Below are 26,032 nucleotides of genomic sequence, written 5' to 3' on the forward strand. Positions count from 1 at the left end.
TCAAAAATTCACCTGAAATTCAAAACCATTGTTAAGACAAATAATTTTTGACTCCTTAAGGTCAATTTTGAGAGTGAATTATGCGTTTTTTGTAGTACTAAAAGAATGCATCGGTTGCATTTACTCTCGTATCGTCATAAAGAAATAGGTCTTAAATAATATCGCCGAAACGATTTTGTCTAAAGTAAGAAGAAGAAAGAAGAAAACCCCAATTTTTCTCCCAATATTGGCCAGAAGAAAACACAGCCTATAAATAATTGAATTTAGAAAATCAGCATTCTCGTATAAATTACTTTATCGAAAATTTCTATAAGGAATCATTACAAGTATGACATAGGCGACAACCGCTCATTAAATTCTGTTATTTTGATTTTTTTGAGAATACAATTTTAGTTCAATTTCCAAAGTGTCAACACAACATTCAACAAAAAAACTTAATTTTATTATTCTCGCAGAGACTTTAAGAAAAATATGTTAGGCTAAAATAGGAGCAACAAATGTGATTTTTTTATTAATTTCTCGTAAATTTCGTAATTGTATATTTTTAAGGAATATTTTTTCGAGGACTTTAAGTTAATAATAATGTTTTTGGGACTTGTTAAAAAATACCAATAGTAGATTTTTTACAATTTTTTGTCCGAATTTTTAGAGAAATTATGATTTTTTCGACAAACTTTTAAATAAGTAATCGTTTTATTTATTTATTTTTTCAAAAATATTTTTGTGGACTTTAAAAAAAGAAGCACTTGTGGATTTTGAAAGAACATTTCTACAGAGTTTTAAATTAATATAATTTTTTTAGAAATTTTCTGAGCAATGACCAAAATTTTTTCAAGAATGTCCTTATGAACTTAAAGAAATGGAATTAATTGTGTATTTTTTAAAAAATTTTAGCCTAAGGACTTCTAGATAGTATTCGTGGACTTATGTTATAAATAAAAGCTTTTAGAGTAATTATCGATAATATCTATTTATTTATTTTTTTTTTTTTTTAAATTATTTTCATTTTTAAAATCGTTTCTGATCCTTAATTTTGTCCTAAAAGAAAAATTATGAACATTTTGAAGGACTTTAAGAGCAAATATTGTGAAATTTTTAAAATAAGAGATTTAATGGAGAAATATTATTATTATTATTTTTTTTTTTTTTTTTTTTTTGATTATTGCTTGCCAATTCGAAATACGTATTAAAAATTTTCATGGAGGTATATTAAGTTTGTCAATCCGTTTGCAACACCTCGGCATATACAGTGTATACCCTTCAAAGTATATATATTCTTGATCAGCATAAGATTCTATGTCGATTTGGCGATGTCCGTCCACTTGTCTGTCCGTCTGTGGACATGACTCTAGCATCCAAACGAAAGGAAGGGGGGTCATAAAATTCCTCTCAGTCAAGACTTTTGTTAAATGGAAATCTGCTATACTGGTCCACGTTTTGTAAGGGCCCCCTCATAATTGTACCAACGTATTTAAGGTTTTTCGGGGTTTTTTAGTCACAATTGAAACGCAAATTTGCTGTAAATGGGAATTATAAGTTCTCAGTATATAGGAAAAATCCTTGCGGAGAAGTGGTCATATAGGCCCAAGTCTTGGTATAGACCCCATATATAAGTGTACCTCCAAATATTCGGTATTTACGTGATTTGTGTCACAGTTTTCAACGGAATTTTTTCAAATTTCGTATTTGGAATTCGTAATGGGTCCCACCTCCTAAGACAGAATGTTTTTGCAGATCCATGCCTTCGCATAACCTCCATAAAATGTTACCTACCTATTTTCGGTGTTTTGATAATTGTAGCTACATTTTTCAAAAGATTTATCTCAATCTTGGCGTTTTTTTCTTGCGACATCTTGTCTGAGTTTTATTTATTTATTTCGATTTTTTGGGGTTAGGGTATTTAAGGACCAAAAGTCAATAATCTTTCATTTTATATTATTATTAATTTTATAATAATAACTGAAACACAAAAAAATAAAACAGGAAAAAGCATGAAATTGAAGTTTTCTCATGTTACAAATTCTCTTATTTTCTATTTACTAAATATATTTTACAGGAAATATCCTGCCCCCTGTAAAAAATTCAATATTGAACTAAAAATCTCTAAAATCTAAAATGTTTTATAAACCGGAAAAATATGCCCACATTTTAAAACTAATAATAAAAAATTAATTGAAATATATCGGAATATAAAAATCAAAATTATAAAAATAAAACACTGATGTTTTCAATTGACATTGAGCCAAAATAAAGTTAATAAGAAAATAATTGAAATATTCTAACGAATGAAGCATAGAAACGTTTTCCAACACATTCTTTAGAAACTCATTATTTAGCTAGGGTTTTTGCTGGATTGTCTTAAAATTTAAAAATATCCACTTTATCTTTAATGTCCAAATGTGCTAAGCACTGATTCTATTCCACACTTTCACATTCCTTCCTTCTCGAATTTCCAAAATCAAGGTTAGGGAAATGTTCAAAACTGTCATATTACAAAAATTATATTTTGCACAATATGAATTCCTAGAACTAGTATTTCATTGGATTTTTCATAATATATTTTTAGATGAGAAAAATAAAAGTTGAAAGTCGGTATTTCAAAAATGTATTCAGGTAGCAAATAAAATTTCCAATTAGATACCAAATTTACCTGAACCAAAAATCGGAAAATCTAATTGGAGGCACAAATGACCAAAAAAAATTGTCCAACTGCTACAGTAATTTATAACTATTAAAATCATTTTTGATATTTTGGAATGTGCTTTCAAATTGAACCCCCCCCCCCCCCATGGCTTCTTGGAAAATGTGTTTACAACGCTTATATATCGCATTTGTGCCCCTTCACTTTTCTATCGAGAATAGGTGCACCTGTGTCACAATTTTACCCAAAACAAAATCACAGAAATAATTATTTTTTTAAATACCCGATTTTTTTTGACCACAGGAAATAATTTTGAAAAAAAAAATTTTCAAATAACCACAAAAATGTAATTAGACTATGACTAACCCCCCAATAATGCACACTTCCCTAATTTTCCACCACTTCATTACTAAGTACACCAAAATTAATGAATGCAAGACAACTCGTGCGGTAAATAGATTTAATCTAGGCGGACATGGGTGTCATTAGACACCTGCTAATGACCGTCAAATATATTTATGTCCATTTTCATATTTTTCGAAATCAAAGTCCAAATAATTTTTGAATATGATTAGTTGATTTTGATAAATTTCCTGCTGGAAATTTTGTTTTTGAAAAATTAGTCGTTCTTTTTTGGTATTCTTGTTCAAGGAAATACTTTATCATTGTATATAAAACGAAAAATATGGAATTTTAAATTTTTCACTTTTCCTATAATTTGTTATTCATATTGAAGTTCTCGGTTCAATAAACGGCAGTGGAGGTCGATTTCGTGTTAATATATTTGCAAAATTACTAACCCAAATTATCATTCCGCTACTGAATTTTCAGCTTCAGTAAAAAATTAAAATAGTTTTCCAATCATGTGTATTACATTTGACCCCAATGTACACTACTGCACTCTATTTGAATACTACGCCGTACATATTATGTACGATTATGTAAATCATAACATTTTAAAAAAAAAATCCAAAAACCTAAAAGGCTTCTTATTTTATAACAATTAAATATGTATCTCTAAATAGAATAAACATAGTTAGCCTATATCCTGTCCTCCCTCATCTTTCTTTGTTTACCTATCCATCAGTTCCCTTTACCAGATAAACAAAAATTTACTCTAAACGAAACGAAAAAAAATTCAAACACAAATAGAAACCACAAACACACACAAAAACAGTTTCGAAATTTCATTGATTACTTCAGCCCCTCAGAAACTAGACTAGAAGTTATTTTTAAACATTTATTTGTTTATGTTTTCATTACGCTTCTGTTTTCAATTGATTTCGATTTTTTACGTGTGTGTGTGGCAGATGTTTAACAAACAAAATCTATAAAAAAAAACATGCTAGAGATCTTGAACACATCAATAAACAATTGAAAACAAAGAAAATTTGGAAATTATTGGGTAGGCCATTTATATGCAGATACATATTGGAATATTTGGAATTTTATAAAATTTTTAGATCATTTAATTGTTGTTGTTTTATGTGGAGTACACTGGAGAAAAACAACAAAGAAAAATGTATGGAAAAATTATCTCATATCTTTTCGTATTTTTTGTATTTAAATTATTGGTCGGATAGTTAAGACTTCCAGTGATATATATTAAAACCCTGTTGTCCTTCAAAAAATATTCTTTAAAATGCAGGATTTTTGTTTGTATAGACTAACAAAAATTATTCCTAAAAAAGTCAACGTCATTGATATGATCATTTTTTAATCCAAAATAATGGTTTTGATAACCTATAAAAATTCCCAGTTATAATTCACGATATTTAGCTTCATAGTCCTTTTCAAAAGTTTAAAATTAAAATTACAGACCTGACCATTTTTCAACAACAAAATTACAAGTCTTAATATATAAAAGTTTTTTTTTTTTTCAAAATTCACGATCATAAACTAAAAGACATTTAATTACTGGTCCACCAAAATTTTTCTCAAAAATCTACATTAGTCGTTAAATTTCTTAAAAATCCAAAAAAAAAGACCTTCAAAAATGTTTGTGGGGGAGGTACCAAAAGAAGTGGTTCATTCTTTATAGAAGACCTTTTGTTTGTAGAAATTTTAGGAATTGTGAGATGAGGGAATTGGACTCTTTTTAATATTTTTTAAGAGTCATAACACACCTCGAATGAATGTCCTGAAACGAATTTGATACAATACCTAGGGTATAAAACTAGAATTTCGATGAGCACGCTTTGGCCCAAGGGGCCTCCAAGAATTATCTTAAAAAATTCAAATTTTTGAAGAACTATAAATGCTTCAAAAATTGCCTTAAAAGTCGAATAGACTTTCAAAAATTAATTTTGCATATTCTCAATACTCAAAAATATTCCTTAAATAAAAATCCTTGTAAAATTGTATGATAGTCCTTCAAGAAATAATCCTTAAAATCTCATATCTGGGGATATGAAAACACCTCTACTTTCTGTCTAAAACAATGTTCCATCAAAAATATTATTTGAAAATTTATATTTTTTGGCCAGAGGATCTTCCGAGAATCGTCTTGAATAATTAAAATTTTTGAAGGACTATAGTCTCTCAAAAGTATTCTCTCAAAATCAAATAGACCTTCAAAATTTATTTTTGCACAAATTCGAAAGAAAGTACAATTAAAATTCAAAATTATTCATTAAATAAAAATCATTGTAAACTTGTGTGATAGTCCTTCAAGAAATATTCTTTAAAAAAAACAACGATTGTTATTCTTATGGCTAAGGGCATAAACATAAAAAGTCCTTCAGAAAAATTTCTAAAATAATGTTCCTTCAAAAATATTAAAATATTTTTGGCCTGAGTCTCCTCTAAGAATCATGTGGAAAAATTGAAACATTTGAGGGAATATAAATCCTTCAAGAATCGAATAGACCATCAAAATTTATTTCCGCACAAATTTCAAGGAAAAAAAATTAAAATTCGAAAATGTTCTTTAAATAAAAGTCCTTGTAAGGTTGGGTGATGGTCCTTCAGAAAATGTTTCCTTAACAAACTACGATTGTGGTTCTTATGGCTGAGGCTATAAAAAAACAAACAATTTCTAAAATTTTATTTATATTTTTTGTCCTGAGGGTCAGGAATTCAAGCTTTTCAAGTATTACAAATCCTTCAAAAATCGTCTTTAAAAATCCAATAGATATTCAATTTTTTTTATAAATTCGAAAGAAAATACCAATAAAAATTAAAAAATATTCTTTCAAAGCCTTGTGATAGAAATATTCCTTGAAGAACCAAACGATTGTTTTTCTTAAAGTCCTTTAACTTTTTCCCTAGAGAAATCAGCGATAATTGCTGTGATAGTCCTTACGATTTTTTTTTTGTTTCATATATTCGCTATAATATATTTGATAGTCCTTCAATAAAATATTGAAATATTATTAGCCCTTGAAACAAAAATTTTTTATTAGATAATCCTTCAAATATTTTCTTTAAATAGACTAATTCCAACACCTTTTTCAAAATGTTCTTAAAAATCCTTATGTTAAAGGTTTTCAATAAAAAGGAGGAATTTTTGTTCCGATAGTCCTCTAAAAGTTGTTCCTTAGAACTTGACGATTATTGCTGAGATACTCCTTTAAAAATACTTCGTAAGCTCACTTCAAATCTTCTTGTATAGTTATGTAAAGAACTTTTAAGAAATAATCCAAAAACTCTGAGTTTATTGTCTTTGAGTAAATTATTTACAAAATAACCTGTAATCTGTTTGAAATTCCTTCAAGGAATATTAAATTTATATTAATTTTGATTGTCCTTCAATCTTTATTTTTAACTAAATGTCCTTCAAAGCCCAATTTTTCAAAAAATCTAATTTTTTATATTCTAATATATAGCCTCTTAAAACAAATTTTACAAAATTTTGGGAGGGTTGTGTAAAGTATCCCTCAAAAAAGCTTTGAGTTTTGTTATTAAAGTCCATAAAAAGTTTTTCGGTAAATCTTTACGATAATTGATTTAATACAACTTTAACAAAATTCTTTACAAATACCATATTTTAGTCCTCTTTCAGTCCTTGAATATATAGTTTTCATCAAAAAAATATTTGAAAAAAAATCTACGTTTACAACTCTGATCGTCTTTTGAAAAAATGCTCTAAAGAATAAAGGTTCGATTGTGTCAGAGTTCTTCATGAAAGATTTCTTGAAGAACAAATGAATTTTGGTCCGAAAGTCTCTCCAAAGATTTTCGAACTTCACTACAAGTGATGTTATAATACGTTTTTTGTTTTGATAAATCCACCATTGTTGGTCTGATAGTCCTTCATGAAATATTGAAAATATTTTGGTCTGATATTCTATACAAAATTAGATTTTTTTCAAGTCCTCGATAATTAGGCTTATAGTCCTAAAAATAATGAAAAAAATAATTTTTAGCTTGATGGTTCTCCAAATAATGATAAAAAATTTGCGATTTGTTTTTAAGAATCATTAAAAAATATTAAAAAAAAATTAAATTCCAATTATAATTCCAAAAGTCTATCAACAATTGATTAAAAAAATACTAAAGTCCTTAAAAATATATTAAAAAAAATATACAATTATTGCATTTGTGATAAAAAAATCTTTAAAGTCCTTCAAAAATACAACTAAAAATCACAAAGTAATATACCAAAAAACAAAAAAAAATAATTATTCAGTAGAAAATAATTTCACAAAATCCACATTTGTTTGCCTAATAGTCTTTTTAAAATTATTTCAAAATAATCTATAATTGGGGGTCCTTCTACAAATATTGTAGAAGGAGGGTCATATAATGGATAATCTTTAAACATCCTTGCCTTCACTTGTCTGATTGATTTTCAAATACAATGAGAGGTGCCTGATTATTATTGAAGAACTTGTCATAAGAAATACGGGCTTACTTGTCTAAAGGTATCAAATGTTCCAGGATTATTAGTCTTTTTAAAAAATATTTTTAAAAATAAATTTATTTTCTTCTAAAAATAATCTGTAAAAATTTGAGGTTAATATTTTTATAATCTTAAAAAATATTTTTAATAAAATCCTGGATTATATTTGTTTCAAACATATTTTTAAAAAAATATCACAGTTATTTATTATATTTAAAAAAATATTTCCAAAATTATTAATTTAATACAATTGTTAATTTAATACAGTTATTAGTTATATTTTAAAAAAAAATATATATAAAATTTTTAATTTGACTTTAAATCCTTAAACATATTCAAGATGTTTCTCTTTAAACAAATAAATATTTTAAATAAAAGATAAGTTGTGTTAAAGGCATCTTTAAATTTCTCTCTTACTTGTCCGAATGAAATAGAAAATTTAATTCAAAACTAAACTCTTAAAATCCCAATTTTTTGTGGTATTTTGGCAGAAGGCAAGAAGGATGCAAAGGAAAATTTTATGAAAACCACATCAAAAGAAATAGTTTATATATTTCCTAAGGATTACAACAGCAGCTACATCAGCAACTAAATGAAATGCATGATACCCAATTCTGGCCCATAACAATTTAATTACTTAAAGTAAATAATTCATTTCTAAAATTGTGGTTAAATCAGAATAAGAATTTTGTGAAGAAATTTCATTAAGTCACTGGGAAATTGCCTGGAAAACTATATTAGCTTAAGACAACACATTCCGATTGGAATAAATTTTCTCTTTAATGTTTTCTTGCAACCCTTAAATCTTAAATAGTTTGCTTTGCGGAGTTTTTCGCAAAAGTCAACCCCCCAATGAAATTCTGCAAATAACCCCTACGCACAAACTAGTTTCATTTTCTGCTTTCTTCTTTGACTTACCAAATTACTACAGCTGTGCCATACAATATTAAAAACAAACTACCCCTCCTAAAAGTATGCTTTGCATTTCTAATATTATGACATTAAGCATTGAAATTAATTACACATATATACATACATAGCAGCAGCATGGGGTGGAGGGTTAAACATTTTATTTTACAAAAGAAAGCAAATTTATTTTTTTAATTAAACTCTAATCATATTTAACAAGACATCGGGGGCAGGGTGGGAGGTCGAACATGACCACAATATCCTTGAATTGTTTTTTATTAAAACAAACAAGGCGAAAAAAGTTATGTGTTTTTATGTGACTTTCCTTTAAACTTCAACACCCAAAGGCATTTAATTCAAACGTAAAACCTCGTCGTTGGAAGGTAATACGCTGCTTGACCCACAACCCTTTTTGTTTCTTAACGCTGAAATCGTTTTCAAAAAAAGTCTAAAAGCCAAGAAGTTAGAGCATAAAAAAGGAAAAACAAACGCATGTACCTCTTTCTCCTTTCGTAACTAACCAGTAAAGAAAGGGTTGTAAAACTAAAGCATACTTTATGGCTGATTAAAAAAACCAAACATGGTGTAGGTGCGTTGATGTTGGCACGAGGGATAAGGATTACCATGCTTTGTAATTTTTTCTAATTAAAATTTAAATAAAACATTATTTGCCCTATGGAAGGGGAAGTAAGAAGCCGATGTGGTGCCATGGAGGTGAAATTAATTTCTCTCTTTGTTTTTATGATTATTGCTGTATTTAACTTTATAAGATTTAATTTAAAGAACACACACATATATCTTAATTTATTAATGTACACAAAAAATAGGGGATATATATATATTTTTTTTAAATTATATCCTTCTTAAAGGAGAATTGTAATTGACTTTTGCACACATGCTAACTGTGACCTTTACTAACATTCACAGTGTTACAGATTTTATGGTGAGGGTTTTTTTCTCCCTTCTCTTCTTATCAGTGGCAGTAGGTTTTATGTCTGTAATAAAGACTTGTAGTTAAAGCCTCCTCAACAAGACTTTATTCAAAAAATTTTGCATAAATTACTTGCTTAAGATTATTTAAAACCTAAATACACGCACACAGTGTGGCACAGTGCTGAGGAATAAAATGAATTTTAAATGGAGATATTTACCCTTGAGAAAAAGTGTCCACAGTAATTTAAAATAGATTTTTTTTTTGCTGCAATAATTTAAATACTTAAAATACTAAAATAACAGTCTTATGTATTCAAATTTGCTATTTTAAAAAAATATGGTGTCCTCAAAAATATTTTTTTTATAATATTTAAAATAACCTTAAAATCCACGATTGCTGGCTTAATATTCTTTTAATATTTTCTAAAAAATCTACGGCTGTTGGCCTGAAAGTGTTCTTATAGTGCTCAAAAGAATCCACTGGTGTCAGTCGGAAGGTTCTTTAAAATATTCTTTACTTGTACGACATTCGTACAAAATATATTTCAAGAATGTAAAAACTATCAGTCGGTTTTGCCGACAGATGTATACCCTCAGCCAATGTATTTAAATATATTAAGACTTCTGTTATGGTTATTGAAATTGTTGGCCCTCTATGGAGTACATCGTCCATTTCGTATTGGACCTAAAAAAAATATGATAAAACAAGTAAGCAAAGGCTACAGTCGAGCGGGGCCGACCGTTGAATACCCTACAACACTATAATAAACGATGCAGTTTATATATACGCGAGATACTCGAAAGAATTCCACAAGATATTGTGACAAATAATAAAAGAAAACCATCAGGTTTCGTTCTCTAATTTTCGAATAATTGCAACTTTAACTAATTTGCTCATTTCCAATTTATTGGAAGATGTTGCACGTAAATGGTCTTCCTAGATCTGGAATCAATATTTCCCAAAGACCCATAATCTCTCAGAAGTGGCAAAAGATTAACATTTATTATTGGTTTTTGACTGAAACGCATCTATATGAGATACAGACATTTGCCTATATTCTTCAACGAAATCAGCGTTTACGAAATAGTCAGAAGTGCGTCTTTCTTGTATTTGTGAATTCTCCAAAAAGTCACTGGAATGGACATTTTCGTATTTTGTCTACAAAAGTTGGCAAACTATTTCACACATTGAATATTTTTGGATGGCCATCCAAAACTGCTTGGCTTTTGCAATGTCCGGTAACCCCCATTCAAATGTGCCTGAGGATCGGGCGATAATTACGACCTGCTGACAATTTTGCAGTTTTTTTGGTCCATTTCAACCCCTAAATATATGGCGATCATCTCCAAAATCTGACCCTCATCTGATCCCCATGCAAAATTTCGTTAGGATCGGGCCATAAATGCGATCTGTATATGATATCCTGATATCCTAACTACTTAGTTTTGTTTGCTGTAGAAATATTATCAAATGTTTAATTCAAAATGAAAATATGCCAAAAATATGACAAAATTGAAAAAATATGAGAAAATTTTACAAAATCAATATTTTCATCTTTAGATAGATATTTTTATGCGATTTTTTAGACGTTTTTTCTTTCCTGCCAAGAGGCCATTCTGAATTAATGAGAACTGTTGAAATCAGTTCAGCCGTTCTCGACATATAAGAGATCTTTCAAGCATATCTTCTTTGATAGACATGTATATCGCACATATTTTGCTATATATCCGATTTGTTGGATGTTAACATCAATGTAAAGATCAGAAGTAAACTTGACATGGCTTTGTGATTTCGCCAGGATTTAAAATATTCGCGGTTTAATGAAAATTTTTGAATTTTCTCAACACAAAAGATATGGTCTATTTTACCCGCTAAATATTATCCGATGACCACCTAAATTGGTAGGCTTCTTCCCCGCCCTAAACTCTAGCTACATGCGAAATTCCACGTCGATTGATCTATAATTGCGACCTGTATAGCTACTTCAAAATCCGACATTTTTTCAGTATTTGGTCCATTCAACCCCTAAACATTTGGCGATCATCTCTAAAAGAAATAGGGTTCTATTCTGACCCTATCCCCACCTCCATTCTAAATTTCGTGAAGATCGGGCCATAATTGCGACCTGTAGAGTGATTACAAATTAACATGGACAGACGGACAGACGGACAGACGGACGGACGGACATACATAGCTAGATCGACTCAGCTCGGCGAGTTAGGAAGATCCATATATACTTTCCTATGTGGGAAACCAATATTTCGAGGTGTTACATAATTTTTGGCCCAATCAAACTTATAATACCCCCAACACATAGTGTTGTAGGGTATAAATATTGCGACGTGCCAGGTTTGGACTACATCGACTACTTTATTCACTTTGTATGATATATGTGATAATTTTTAGAAAACTTTAAAATGTGTGAGGTACCATATTTAGTCGACCGAATACTTCATTTTCATATTTCATCTAATGCAGATAAAATATTGGTAAGGGCAAAATTACAAGAAAATCGAAAATTTAATATCCAATTTTATGCGAAATCATAAAATCTAACTCAGGTTTTTTGTTGAGATAAATTTTTAGATATAGCAAGTTGTAAAGAATCGCCGACTTGTTTCGCAAGGTATGACTAATAAAAGTATTGAAAATTGTGACCGTTTGTCAACGAGGTGCCAGAAGAAGTAGACCGATATATACCACCTTCTCAGCAGATCTTGTTTTAACAAAAATGTTCGTGTGTGTGAAATTTGAAGAGGGTTGTATGCTTATTTCGCATTCTTTGAGCGTTTGGTTTTTCAAAATCTTGAACCCTATGTGGGGGAGGTACTAGAAGTGCAGATCTTGTGCTTGAGAAGTAATGGGATGTGTGAAATATGAAGAGAAACGGATGCGTATTTGGGATTTTATGATCGTTTTTGTTATTCAAAAATTTGACCCTTTTTTGGGGGAGGTTCCATAAGGAGTGGACTGATATATTCCATCTTCACACCAGACTTTGGTTAATAAAAATATTGTTGTATGTGTAAGTTAAGACAATCGGATTCTTACATCGTATTTTATAAAAGTTAAAATTGTCCAAAAGTTTGACCTTTCGTGGGGAAGGTACTTGATGGAGTGGACCGATATTGTCCATTTTCGCACCTGACCAATCACCGATGCGATTTTGAGCAAAATCGGATAATCCTTTCTCTTTCTGCGCAATAAATTAGTTTCTTTGAAAATTTTGACATTTTGTGTGGGAGGTACCAGAAGGAGTGGGCCGATATTGTCAAATCCCCGAACTCGATCAAAGTTTGATAATAATAATACTATGTACCAAGTTTGGACCAAATCGGATATCCCTTTCGAGAGTTATGGTGCACACCAGCCAGGCAGAAAGACTGTCGGACGGGCATCGCTAGATCGACTTCAAATGTCCTAAAACCGTTATTTCGATGAGGCACATTTTGGCCGTATCAAATGATATATATCCTCTCTAGCCATATGGCAGAGGGTATAAAAAAGGAAGATATTGGTCAAAAAGTCCTTCATAAAACGTTCTCAATAATTCACCGTTGTTAGTCCTTCAAAAATTCGGTGTCCCTTAGGTTATTGAATTACCTGAAAGTCGATACTCTTTATTCTAGTTAAAAGTACAAAAGTACAAAATTATTGAAAACTCCACAAAGTATGCTATAAATTTGTAAAATATTAAGTATGAAAAAATCATGTTAAAATTCATATAAAGATCGTTTATCCGTTTGTTATTTATATTCGAAATGGCGGTACTGTGTGCCCACCGTATACACTGGGAAACCAATCAGTCTTAAATAACCTGTAGCCAGTCCTAATAATAGTCATTCTTTTATGGTCCTACCTTAAAAGACATCGAGAACTAGCATCCATCTCAATTTATATTGGGACCGAATCGGTGGCACCATAATGTGGAATTGCCTTTTATCTTCTCTATTTAAATCATCTGTCTCCTAAAGTTATTAAAAGAAGTGATGTCAGCCATTCTATTTAAGGAACCTATGTGGAAGATATGGAAAGAATTGTTAAATTTTGTTGGGTAGCAATGGACTAGCACCATGGCATTATTATGGTTCCGAGTTACACAAAGAGGATCATGTAAAGCCACCTTTCTGCTATTTGATTGAATTGGCACGAGAAACCAAGGTGTAAGGTACCAAGGTCAGTTTGACCGGGATTTTTTTAAATTCGAAAACTCTGTTCTCTCTCTCTCTCTCTCTCTCTCTCTCTCTCTCTCTCTCTCTCTCTCTCTCTCTCTCTCTCAATTAAACAAGGATCCGAATTGCTGTGATGGTCACCATTCGCCACTGTCGCAAAGGATCCATGTTAAAAAAAATGGAGATAGTATCCTATTGAATATTGTGGGCAATAATTGGATTAAGAGGATGTCGAATCCATTTCCCTTGCGGTATTTAACATTTGACCTTAATCAACTTCGCCAACAATTCTAAATTTCTCTAGATCAAGCCTGGTGGATTTTCTCTTTTATATGGACATTTACTGAAACTACAGGCCCGACTATCAGACAAGATATTTAATGGGAAAGCTTTCTTTCTAACAAATAATTTAATCCTCCATACGCTTATATATATTTCTTCCTATAGAAAAAAAAAATAAACTAATTTATCAAGCCTTAGTTAGCTAATGTCAAGCCTTAGTTAGCTAATGTATTTTTTTCCTATAGACAAGACTCTTTTAGAAAATCGTTTTTAAAATGGAAAGGTTATGCTCTCAATTCAGTAGGTAGTGGCATATTACTAGCAAAGATTTTCCTTATGGAAAATGACTCAGAATTTTTTTTTACCAGAAAAATACCAATTCTTGATATTGTTTCCTTTGGAAATTGAACTTTCCTGAGGAGTTTCAACCTTAAAATACATTTATAGGAGATCTTTTACCCAGGGTAAATAATTAGCAATCATTATCTTGACTACAAATGTAATAACTAAGTTATTCCAAATTATTCCACATTCCCTCAATCTAAACACTGTCTTCTTATTCGCCTTTAGCAGATGAAGCATAAATATGTGTATGCAAAGTAATGAGAACAAACGAAAAAAAAACACAAAAACCATCCATAAAGTATGCAATTAAATTTTCACTTAAACGATTATCACATAAATCCCTTTCAGTTTTTACTTAGTCATAAACACATGTACACCCTCTACACACACATATACACATGCACAAACCTGGGCACATGTGTTCCAACTCATTCGCATATTCACACATTTTTACAGCAGTGAAAGCAACATGTAGATTTTAGCAAACAAACAACAACAACAAGAGGTCTTAGATGGCAATACACACACTTACACAATGTGCTAACACATACATATGTACACATATGCAATTTAATACTTTTTCACATGGCCCATACATGTGTTTGCATTTAAATTAAAAAACACATTTTTCTTTTACATAAGCAAACATGGCCATAGACACACAAACTCAAACATACACACACACACAGACTTACATCTCTACATACATTTATGCAAACATTTCCTTATAAAGTTTATATAAATGCCTGTTGATGACGCCAACAAGGGTACTGTTGGGCGCAGGGGTTACAGGGAATCGACTTGGTTGGTTCATGTCCATGAAATCATATCTCCACAAACTTGCTTTGCTGGACAACGACTGATGGTTATGGCTTACCTCCCCTAGCCTTATCATTTATTGCACACATCATGTTTGTCTTGGGGAAACAATAAGGACCTTCTCCCTATGTTTGTGTGTGTGTCCGTTTGTGTGTGCAATTGCATTGTTTCTGTTGGAGTCTAAAAACCACCTTCATGTCTTTGTTTCTGAGAACCCCAGTCCCCAAGCAGGCCACCAACCACTACCACCACCACCACCACCATGTAACACACAAACATCCTTTGCCATAGTGTGAAAGGATGTGTGTGTTTGTGTGCCTGAGCTTGTGCATGTCGACGACTACGCCAACGCCGACCATTAAAGGTAACATCAGAAAAGTGGTTGCGGTCTTAGGCTTCTACTCTGCTCTCTGGTCATGGTCAGACAGAGGTTTCCAGGACTTCATATCTATCATATGCAATGTATTTGCTTTATGTTAATTGCCATTGAATACGTTTTCATTAAAATGCCAGACCTCTACGTTTAGCTTCAGCGCAGATAATAAAGAGATATAGACTTTTTTGTGGCCAGGGCCAAAATAAATGAGGGTCGAGGTGAAAATAAAGACTTTGTTTCTTTAGAAAAAATCTAATTCTGAAATAGCTTTGGATTTTCCCTAGAAAAACTGGAAATCTAAACTTGCTGAGGGTTCCCACTGGAAAAAATAGAACGTCAGTTTTAGGAGGATATTCCCAAACGGAGAACTCAAACCTCAGTCAGCTCCGATATTTTTTTCTAAGGTCGCTCAGTTGTGGCTAAGGTCCTTTTTTTCTATAGAAAAAAAATCGCCCAACCTCAGTTAAGGCTGAGGTCCTGTTTTTTTCTATAGAAAAAAATCGCCCAACCTCAGTTAAGGCTGAGGTCCTGTTTTTTTCTATAGAAAAAAATCGCCCAACCTCAGTTAAGGCTGAGGTCCTGTTTTTTTCTATAGAAAAAATCGCCCATCCTCAGTTATGGCTGAGGTCCTGTTTTTTTTTATAGAAAAAAATCGCTCAAACTCAGTTATGGCTGAGCTCCTGTTTTTTTTTTTTTCTATAGAAAAAAAAATCGCCCAACCTCAGCTATGGCTGAGGTCCTGTTTTTTTCTATAGAAAAAAAATCGCCCAACCTCAGCTATGGCTGAGGTCCTGTTTTTTTTTCTATAGAAAAAAAAATCGCCCAACCTCAGCTATGGCTGAGGTCCTGTTTTTTTCTATAGAAAAAAAAATCGCCCAACCTCAGCTATGGCTGAGGTCCTGTTTTTTTCTATAGAAAAAAAATCGCCCAATCTCAGTTAAGGCTGAAGTCCTGTTTTTTTTTTTTCTATAGAAAAAAAAAAAATCGCCCAACCTCAGTTAAGGCTGAAGTCCTGTTTTTTTTTTTTTTTTTTTTTTATAGAAAAAAAAATCGCCCAACTTCAGTTATTGCTGAGGTCCTCTTTTCTTCTATAGAAAAAAATCACCCTGCCTTATTTCCAAAGAAAATAATCGCCAACCTCAGTAATGGCTAAGTTGCTTAAAGTGAAATGTTTATCAGCTTTTTTCAAAAACTTCCCAAACGACCTCCTTGCAAATATTTCACAAATTAATGCCTTTCCCATCTGCCGGCCTCAACAAATAAATCTCTATTCTCCTTAACCTATAGAAGTATTCAGACAACAGGCAGCAGTAGCCAACCTCATCATGCAGCCTCAGCAAACTTCAAACACACATTACCACAAAAACCACTAAAGCTATCTTATACAATTGCCTTGCCACTACTACGAACTACAGGATGGCCACCATCCCCATAACCTACCTACTTACCTACGTACGGCAACTTACTTACAGACACCTAAAAGTATGCTTTAGCATATTACACACACGCTCCCAACTCTCGATATTATGGCTGCATTTATTATAGTTTACTATACAAATTAAGCTCAAGAAATCGTAGAGTTTTCAAACACACACACACACATACATGTGTGGAAGGCTAGAAATCATTTTTGCCTTTCGCATTCTTAATTTGAAGGAGATTTAGTCCTGCCACTGGTTTTGTAGGCAACCACACTCGAAATAATCTTTTATATTTCTATTGTATGTAGTTGGGTAGTTCGTGTGTGAGTAAGTCTGTCGCTCCCTCCTCTATGTCCTTCTTTTATCCTTGATAAACATTAACGAAAACGTTTACTTTGTCGATATGTTTTGCTGGCATTTTTCATTATTACAATAATAAAGACCTTTCGGAAAGTCGGCTTAATATTATTGCCCAGATTTTTCGACAAGGCAAGAGCGAAGAAAAAAACATAAATAAAATGCTGGATCAAGAGAAAATGTTTTAGAAACGAAATTTTACCAGAGTCCCAAGAAAAAAAAAAAAAAACAACCACAGACTTTGTTTCAAACAGAGTAAACAATGGCAGAAAGTAAATGAATATAATTCGGGCAGAATTACCAACAGATTTCATAAGATAGATGTTGAAGAATCAACAACATCATTATCGTCTTGCTCAGGCTCAACATTCCCAACAATGTGGTGGCTACTAGTCTTCATACTTTGATCCAACAAATACCATTGGAGCTGGAAAAAAGTAAGAGATTCCCCACAAAAACATGGAAGAACCAAACAAAAAACCATAAAACGTGCCTTGCCATAAACATGCAACTTAATAATTTTTTAATTGATACATTTTTACGAAAATGTAAATATTTTCATAGCCAAAAACAAACAAAATACTGTTGCATACTTTTCCAAAGGAAAACAACAATTTTAAAAGCTGCCCGAGAGTAAATACATTTCATCAGAGGTTTATTTAAATATGTACATACCAAAAAAAAAGCAAGAAAAAAATACCAACAAATCCTAAAAATATGCAGCATTAAGCAAACATTATTAGAAGAACCCTCTCCGCAACGAACTACGAAAAAAAGAAATATTTTATATATTTTTTGTATTGAATATTAATGTAAATATTTGCGAATAAAAAAATGAGAAATATTTTAATATTGAATAAATAATAACTAAGCCGTAAAGTATGCAATGGAATTTTTCCCATTACGGCAAAAAAGAATAGATGAAAACCTAAAATTCTATTTAAAAATAAATATTAAAAATGGGGAAATTTAGATATTTGTTGCTCTAAAATTGGAAGATGGGGAGTACAGCCTTCCTGTTTGATAATGGATTTATTAGAGGAATAATTATGGAATTTTTAAGGATGTTAATTCAAGAGCAATTAGAACAGTATTTGTGGAAATTTAAGAATATTTTCTAACAAAATTCACAATAACCAATAGTGTCCATGTTTTGGAGTAGCGCCCATATATTGGGGCCCCTATATTATATTTCATAAAACATCTTGTGCCGGAAGGTTTTCCATCCACAAAGAAATCAAAATAAACAATTTCAAATCGATGCGAATATATGATGAAGACCCTTGAATAACTAAAATCAGGAGTTGTTTTTATAAAAAGAGGACCTATATTCTCTAAATAATAAGGCTACAATATGTATCAAAATTAAATGGAAAAATGAAAAATAGGAAAAATTACCACAACGAAAAAATATTTGAAATCGAAGTTATACTTACATGGGCGGATATTTCAAAAAGTGGACCGATGTGGCCTATTATATATACCAATGGTTCTGGAGGTAATTTAACGATATTTATCAAATTTCAAAGCTCAATCCTAAATGTTGCGAAATATATTTCGAAGTATTGGTGTCTATTTGTTCTGATCTTCAAAAGTGTATTGGGGTTCTGATCTTCAAAAGTGTATTATCAAGTCCACTTGGATTTTTTACAACCCAGATAAGATACTGTGAAATTTTAAGGAAATTTGCAGGCAGTTGGATTTCCCAACTGAATACTGAATAGAGTTCAATTCAGACATTAATAAAGGTTTTTATTAACAAAAATTTATTATATTTTTCAAGGTACATATTCTCCTATTCAGAGACATAAAATTAAATTTGATCTAAATTGTATGCTACTTTTAGGCCTAAACTCGGAAAAAGTCAGAAGAAAAAATTAACCAAAAAATAGAGAATATTTTCTTTTTTGGATGATTGATGAAGATATATTTTTTTTATTTATTTATTTATTTATTTTTTTTTTAATGTAGATTTTTTCGGTGACTTTTTGTCGTCGTTTTCTACAATGCTGCTTTGTAGGAGATGTTTGCAAAAATTCGCTTAAAGTACGGCTTTAACCGAAAAATGTGTTTTTGATTTAAATGATTTTTTACCGCTTACTCCCTTCTAGGATTTATAATAGAATTTTATGACAAATAATTTCGTAGAATATTTTGAATTTCGATGATCTAGTTTAAAGGGGGTTTTAACCACATTTTAAAAAATGGTTCAAAAAGACCGCTACATTGACTCGTTTAAGGGTTAACATTTTCAACAAAAAAATCCTCCTGTTTTAGCTGAACAAGTGAAAAATCTGTAAGTTCGGCCGGGCCGAACTTTAAATACCCTCCAACATTTGGAACGAGTTTGGCAACTTCAAAAAAAAAATTAAATCCGTTAAAAATTCTATTAAAATTTTAAAATTACCGAATTTAGCCATCACATTAGGGTCTATAGGACGACTACAGGACCTGCATAGGCAACTTTTGCCATAATCCATTACAATATTCTAATGCGAAACTTTAAAAAACCGGTACAAAATGTAGCTAAAATCATCAAAATACCAAATAAAATGAGATACCTTTAAATGGGGGCTATACAAAGACAAGGGGACCTGCACAGTTTCTGTCATAGTCTGTAATATCCATTTCGAACTTCATATACCAAATTTGAATCGATTCCGGTGAATAATGTCGTTAAAATCAACAAAACAACGAACATCGGGAGGTGCTGTTATATAAGGGCTATACGAAGACGTGGACCTGCACAGACAAGTTTCTTTCGTAGGCTGTAGTATCCATTACGAACTTCAAATATCAAATTTGAAACATTTCCGGTGAACAATGTCGCTTAAATCACCAAAATACCAAAAATAGGGAGGTACTATTATCAAAACGTGGACCTACATGGCCCATTTTGAATATCAAAAGTCCTGCAGACATAATATATATTTGAGTAAAATTTTATCTACCTACTTCATTTCGTTCAGAAGATACAGTGATTTCCACAGACGGACTGATCAACAATATATATACTTTGTGGAGGTGTTAAAAACGGAATGACAAAATATATATACCCTCCATACAATGGTGGAGGGTATAAAAAACGGATTCCAAGGAATTTAAATACAACAATTTATTATTATTATTATTATTTTTTTTTTTTCAAGGACCAACCGCAAAATATTTGAGTTTGGTTAAAAGATTTTAGAATACCATTTCGTAGCTCCCCAACCAACTCATCAAAGTAGACTTTACCTTAGCTCCATTGCATGAAAACAATTTCATGTTTCAAATTTGAAAAAAAAAAATGTATTAATGCATCGTTGACAATAAAAGGCAACTGAGAACCAGAAAATAACACAAACATTTCCAGTTTTACTCCCAATGAAATGATGACACATACACGCAAAAAAAAACTCTAGCAGATGAAACGTTTTTATATTACGACAAAAACTGTTGCATATCCAACAGGGGTTAGTTATTATATTTTTTATACATTTTTCTTTATTTTTATTTAGACTATGTTTGTTGTTTTTTCTTTTTTTTGTGTTCGAGCTTTTGCAAATAAAGTAATGCTCTTTTCAGGTTGATAAACACGGACAAGAGATGTCTTGTCGTTTTTATGGTCTCTACGGAATTGCAATTGTCCTGCTTGGCTTTCTGTTGCTTTTTTTGCTGGCTTGGCTGCTTTTCAAAGAAGAATGCAATGTTGCCATCATGTTTTGGTTTTGTTGTTGTTTTTTTTTATGTTTCATTGGGGGGAAGACAAGCAGCAAAAGGCAGAAAATCTTGTTTAAATATTTGTTTAAAACTTTGCTAAAACAAAAGGCCAACAGATAATAGACAGGGGCCTATAGACTCACAGCTAGGCAACAGGAAATATGGTTTAAAATGTAAGGATATAATAAAAAATTGTTAGGACAATGTCTTGAACATAAACAATGGAGGACATGAGAAGAACATATTTTCGTAACAATGGAGTAAACAAAAAACTTATAGTAAAGTATACTTTTGGGGGAGTTTCAATATAGAAATGGGTTATTTGGATGTAAGAAATGTTGGTGCTTAAAGGAATTATTTGAAAATTATAATTTGTAAAAACTTTTGTGAAAAATTTGGTGTGGATACATTTTTTTGGAAATTGTAAAATTTATCGAAGTTAAAAATTTAGAATTGGAAATACATAAAATCATGTCAAGATCGGGGGTTGACCACCCATACATATGCAATTGTTATCGTTCACTCGTGACGAATTTGAGTGTAACTCCCGTTCTCCTCATGATCAATGCGTGTAAACCAATTTTAAAAACTAAAAATTATTGAATAAAACAACTTTTAAACCAATAAATATTTTCTCTCCTTATCAATCTATTTGCAACATATTGCATACTTTTAGGTACAATTTTGATTAAATTTTTCTTCTCTTAAATTCAATACTAAATTTAAAAACAAAAAATCTTTTAAACACCTCTTATAACCACTTAATTAACAATTGTCTCCTTCTCTCTCTTTTCTTCTCTCTCCAGGTAAGTAAACTTTATTGCAGTCTTTGTTTTCTCCGTCTTACACGTATTGCTTTTTCTGTCACTTAAAAACAGAAAAGCAGAATGACTCTGATAAATTGTAAGTAAACCTGTTAATCAATTATTTAATTGCAATTTCTTGTCTTCACATTGCCCTAAGGATTGGCAAAACAACAAAAGCAAAGTGGAGAGTACAAAAAACAATTGGCTAGACTTTTATCCATTTGCAACTATTGGCATTTAATTACCAACATCACTTGCAGTATATACTTGGCTAAAGTAGTAGAGAACAGCTTCCACAAGAACAACAAAAATCTTTATGTCCAAAAGTAATATTTTTCCAATTTGTCTTATTGTTTACTTGAGAAAAATTCCATTTTCACAATAACAACAACAATAAGTCCTCTCTCCTTGGGAACAAAATAATTAATTGCTGGCTAGAAGTGGATTGTAGTCAATAGAATGCAGTTGAAACCTGGAGAGAAGAAATATATGAAAGAATGTGAAAGAAACAGAAGGAATACCAAGAAAGGGAGACATTAAAGTATCAGGTGTGACAAAAGATTGCATTATTAAAGGTTTAATGACAATTGCCTTAAAGTAGGCATCACTTATTTAATGAATAAAATTATGTGATGGGATCAGTAGGTCCATTGAAAATACTCACAATGAGAGTTGAAGGGACTCTATTTTTTAATATTCCAATTTTATAATTGGGACTTTAAGGAATTATTCTTATAAACCCCCCACTGTTGACTCTAAAAAACCTCTAAAAATATTCCCTAAAAATTCAGATTCAGAATACAATATCAATTTTCGCATTGACTCAGAAAAGCCAAAGGCATATTGGTCATCTGTGGGCAACTACAAACCAGAATTGGAACACTATAATAAGTCTGAATTTGTTTAAAGATTTATATAACAGTGTTATTAAGGGTTTAATGGATATTGCCTAAAAGGAGGCAACATTTGTTCAATGTAATAAACTATAAATCGAGCCCTGAGGTATTTTTATAAAATTTACAATGGGAGCTCTAGTAACACTAAAATATAACTTTTTATAAATGTAGTATATTAGTATTAAAGGTCGTAAAAACCCTAACCCTGCTAATGCTGAAGGTACTTTAAAAATATACTTTAAAAATTCAGGATTAATAATTTTTACAAATCAAAAAAAATATTAAAAATCCACGATAGGAACATTGGAAGCCCCTTTAAAGTATTTCTTTCAAAATTCAGAATAGCGGTTCTGGTGACTACTCTTGAAAAGTCCAAGGCAATATTTTAGAGGTTTCTTTTAAAATTTTTACAACAAACAATCGGGGCTCTGACGGATCTACTGAAAATATTCATAAAAGAATCCGCATTGGATGTTCTATGTTCCACTAATTTAAGATGGGACTATTTAAAATAATTTTTATAAAAAATTCCACAGTAAGAACTCCATGGACACATAGCATTTGAAATGGGAATGGAATCCCTTAAAACAACTACAACCTTTTAAAATACGCAATAGAGGTTTAGGGTTCTTTGGAAAATACTCTCCGTAATCCATGATTGGAGCTCAAGGGTCCTTTGCACAATCATATTTTAGAACTTCGCTATGATAACTTATAGTCCTCACGGTCTCACTGAAGAAATCCCATGGGCGCACAGTGGTCAAATGAAAGAAACGGGAATCCTTTGAAAAGTAAAATTTGAAAAATTCGCGGAAAACAATATTTTAAAATATTGCGATGGTAGCTCGGGTTCTTTAAAATACGGGAAATCACGAAAATATAGTCTTTATAAGCGGCGCGATTATAGTACGGGAGTTCTTTGAAAATCATCCTTATATTGTCCTTTTTGAGAGCAAATGTTGCTTTCGGTAAAAATTCTTGTAAATACCCCATTAGAATCCTTGAAAGCACCTTAAAAATCATTTAAATTCCACGATTTGAGCTTTGAATTCTCTTTGAAAAATATTATTTATACAAATCTGTATTGGTGACCTCTTGGTCCCTACAAAATATATTCCTTGAAAAAAATCTCATTAGAAAATCTCTAAAAAAAAATAACAAAACTTGCACGATTAGCGCCATGAAGTTCCTTTGAGAATATTTTTGAAGCACAAATTTATTGGAGATCTTTTGGTCCTTCAAAAAATATTACTTGAATCGTTTTCTCCCGAAGATTTTCGGGTCCAGAGAAATTCCTTCTTACATGATCAAAGGTCCTTCAAACAAAAGTCATAAAGGAATCCATTCTTATATGATTGAAATTCTTTCAAAATTTTCTCTAAAAATATCAGTTCTTTTAAGACTGAGGGTCCATTCAAAATTTTTCGAACAAATTCAAGAGTAGAGGATTTAAAAAGTATTCCTAAAAATACTGTTTTTTAAAAACTATTCCTTCAAAAATCTTTAAAATCCTTTGAAAATATTCATAAAAATCCATATAAGAGGATTGAGGGATCTTAAAAAAATTTGTAAGGCATCCATGATGTCCTTTGAAAAGAATCTAAAGAAATCCGCAATTAAAGGTTTGAAGGTACTTAAAATCAATGACTAGAAATTCGAGGTTTGCGGATTAAATGTCCTTAAAAAATCACAGAAGACAAGGTTCCTTCAAAAATAATTTTTAAAAAATATGTCCTTAGTAAAATATCATGCTTAGAGTATTGAAGGTTCTTATTTTTTTACAAAAATTGTGTGTGTTAAATATTGATTGTCTGTCAAAAGCATTTTTAAAAGTACAAGCTTAAATATGTTTATAAATCCACACATAGTGGATTGATGGCCCTTTGAAAACATTACATAAAATCCTTAGGAAATATTCCAAAACAAAAAAATCCCCGCTTTGAGAATTGGTAGTCCTTAGAACATTTTCTAAAAAATATTTCACAAAATCCTTAGGAAACATTTCAAAACAGATCCTATCTCAGAGAGTTGATAATCATTAAACAAATGTCTTTCTTCTTTGGAGACGTTTTTCAAACAATCCAGCCCTTCAGAATTAATGATTTTAAGTAACTTTCCTTAAAACAGGATTGAATGACCTTAAAAACTTCTTAAAAAATTAAACCTTGAAGGATTAATGATACTTTAAGAAATATTTCTAAGCTGTATGTTTAAAAGATTGAGGTTCTTTAAAGTTAATTCCTAAAAATCCAATGTAAAAGATTGATAATCTTCTAAACTATTCCTAAAAATCCGCACTAACAACAACGATTGTCTACCAAAAGTATTTCTTAAAGTCACTTCGAAAAATATTTTCAAATCTACGCTTAGAGGACTTCAATGAACGTTCTTGAAAACCCAAAGCTTATAAAAATGTTAATTCTCCAAAAAAAAAAAAAAAAAAAAAAAAAAACAAGACTTAGAGGGCTGATGGTCCCTTAATAATGTTCCCCAAAATTAAGTCCTAAATAATTGTATTTCCTAATTTTGTTAATCAATGAGACAAGATTATCTTTATTAAAGAAACCGTTAGTTTTAAAATCCACAACTTGACAGGAGTTTTCTGCGAATATTTTCATTTTTATTAATTTTCCTTCAAATGGTAAATTTTGTTAATTCTCAATCTGTTATCCTTTCCAACTTCTTATTAACACACCTAAAAACAAAGTAGGAAATTTAAGAATCAAGCAACAAAATATAAATAGTAAAACTAAAACATTCAAGTGAATAAAATGAAATTTGTTGTTCGCCTGACACAAGAAAGGCGGAAAGGAAGTACAGGAAATGCCAACAAAAGGATGTTCACATACAACTCCTTTAACTGCCAGCAATTAGGATGCTTCAAAACACACAACACTTATATACATGCATTCATACACACACACACAGCCAGCCAGCCAACTCTTTTCCAACAATAAGGACTTTAAGTGGAAAAGTAAAACCAACCTAACGTCAAATGAAACAAAACATCAGGGATGGCAGGATATTATCACTGACTGACAACAAAAAAAATAGTAAATATAACAACAAAATAGCAACAACCATTCAAGGAAATACGAAATACAAAAAACCAACGATGCCAACCGAAGGAAATGAAGAAATAAATGAAAATAAGAGAGCAAGAGCAAAAAAAGTAAACTACTAATTTCAACGAAAAATACAACTAAAAATACCAAAACCAAGATTAAAGGAAATCAAAGGAGAAGACAAAAATCCAACGGCAACTATAAAAATAACACGATAAGGAAGAAATCAAAAGGCAAGTTTGTAAGTGGTTTCACCAATACCAGGATGGAGTTGTTGAGTGTTATCGTGGCCAAAAAGGCAAGGTGGTCTCGATTTGTTGCCGGGATCTGGTACAAGCCACATTTATTTCCAAATACAGTTCATTTCTCGAAAATAATTTCAAAGACTAGGGGAAAATAGCACAAAAATTAAACAATCTTTGCTAAACAACAAAGGCTGGAGAGCTTTACCAGGAATCGCCTTA

The 26,032-nt window shown here is 31.1% G+C and overlaps 1 protein-coding gene across 11 annotated transcripts in view; it reads left to right on the forward strand.

The window, feature by feature from the left end:
• Positions 1-26,032, forward strand: part of LOC101901746 (CUGBP Elav-like family member 4) — a 366,807-nt gene that overhangs the window by 212,912 nt on the left and 127,863 nt on the right. The window lies entirely within an intron of this gene.

This window comes from Musca domestica, unplaced genomic scaffold (genome assembly GCF_030504385.1).
Source record: "Musca domestica strain aabys unplaced genomic scaffold, Musca_domestica.polishedcontigs.V.1.1 6, whole genome shotgun sequence".
Taxonomy (NCBI): Eukaryota; Metazoa; Arthropoda; class Insecta; order Diptera; family Muscidae; genus Musca; species Musca domestica.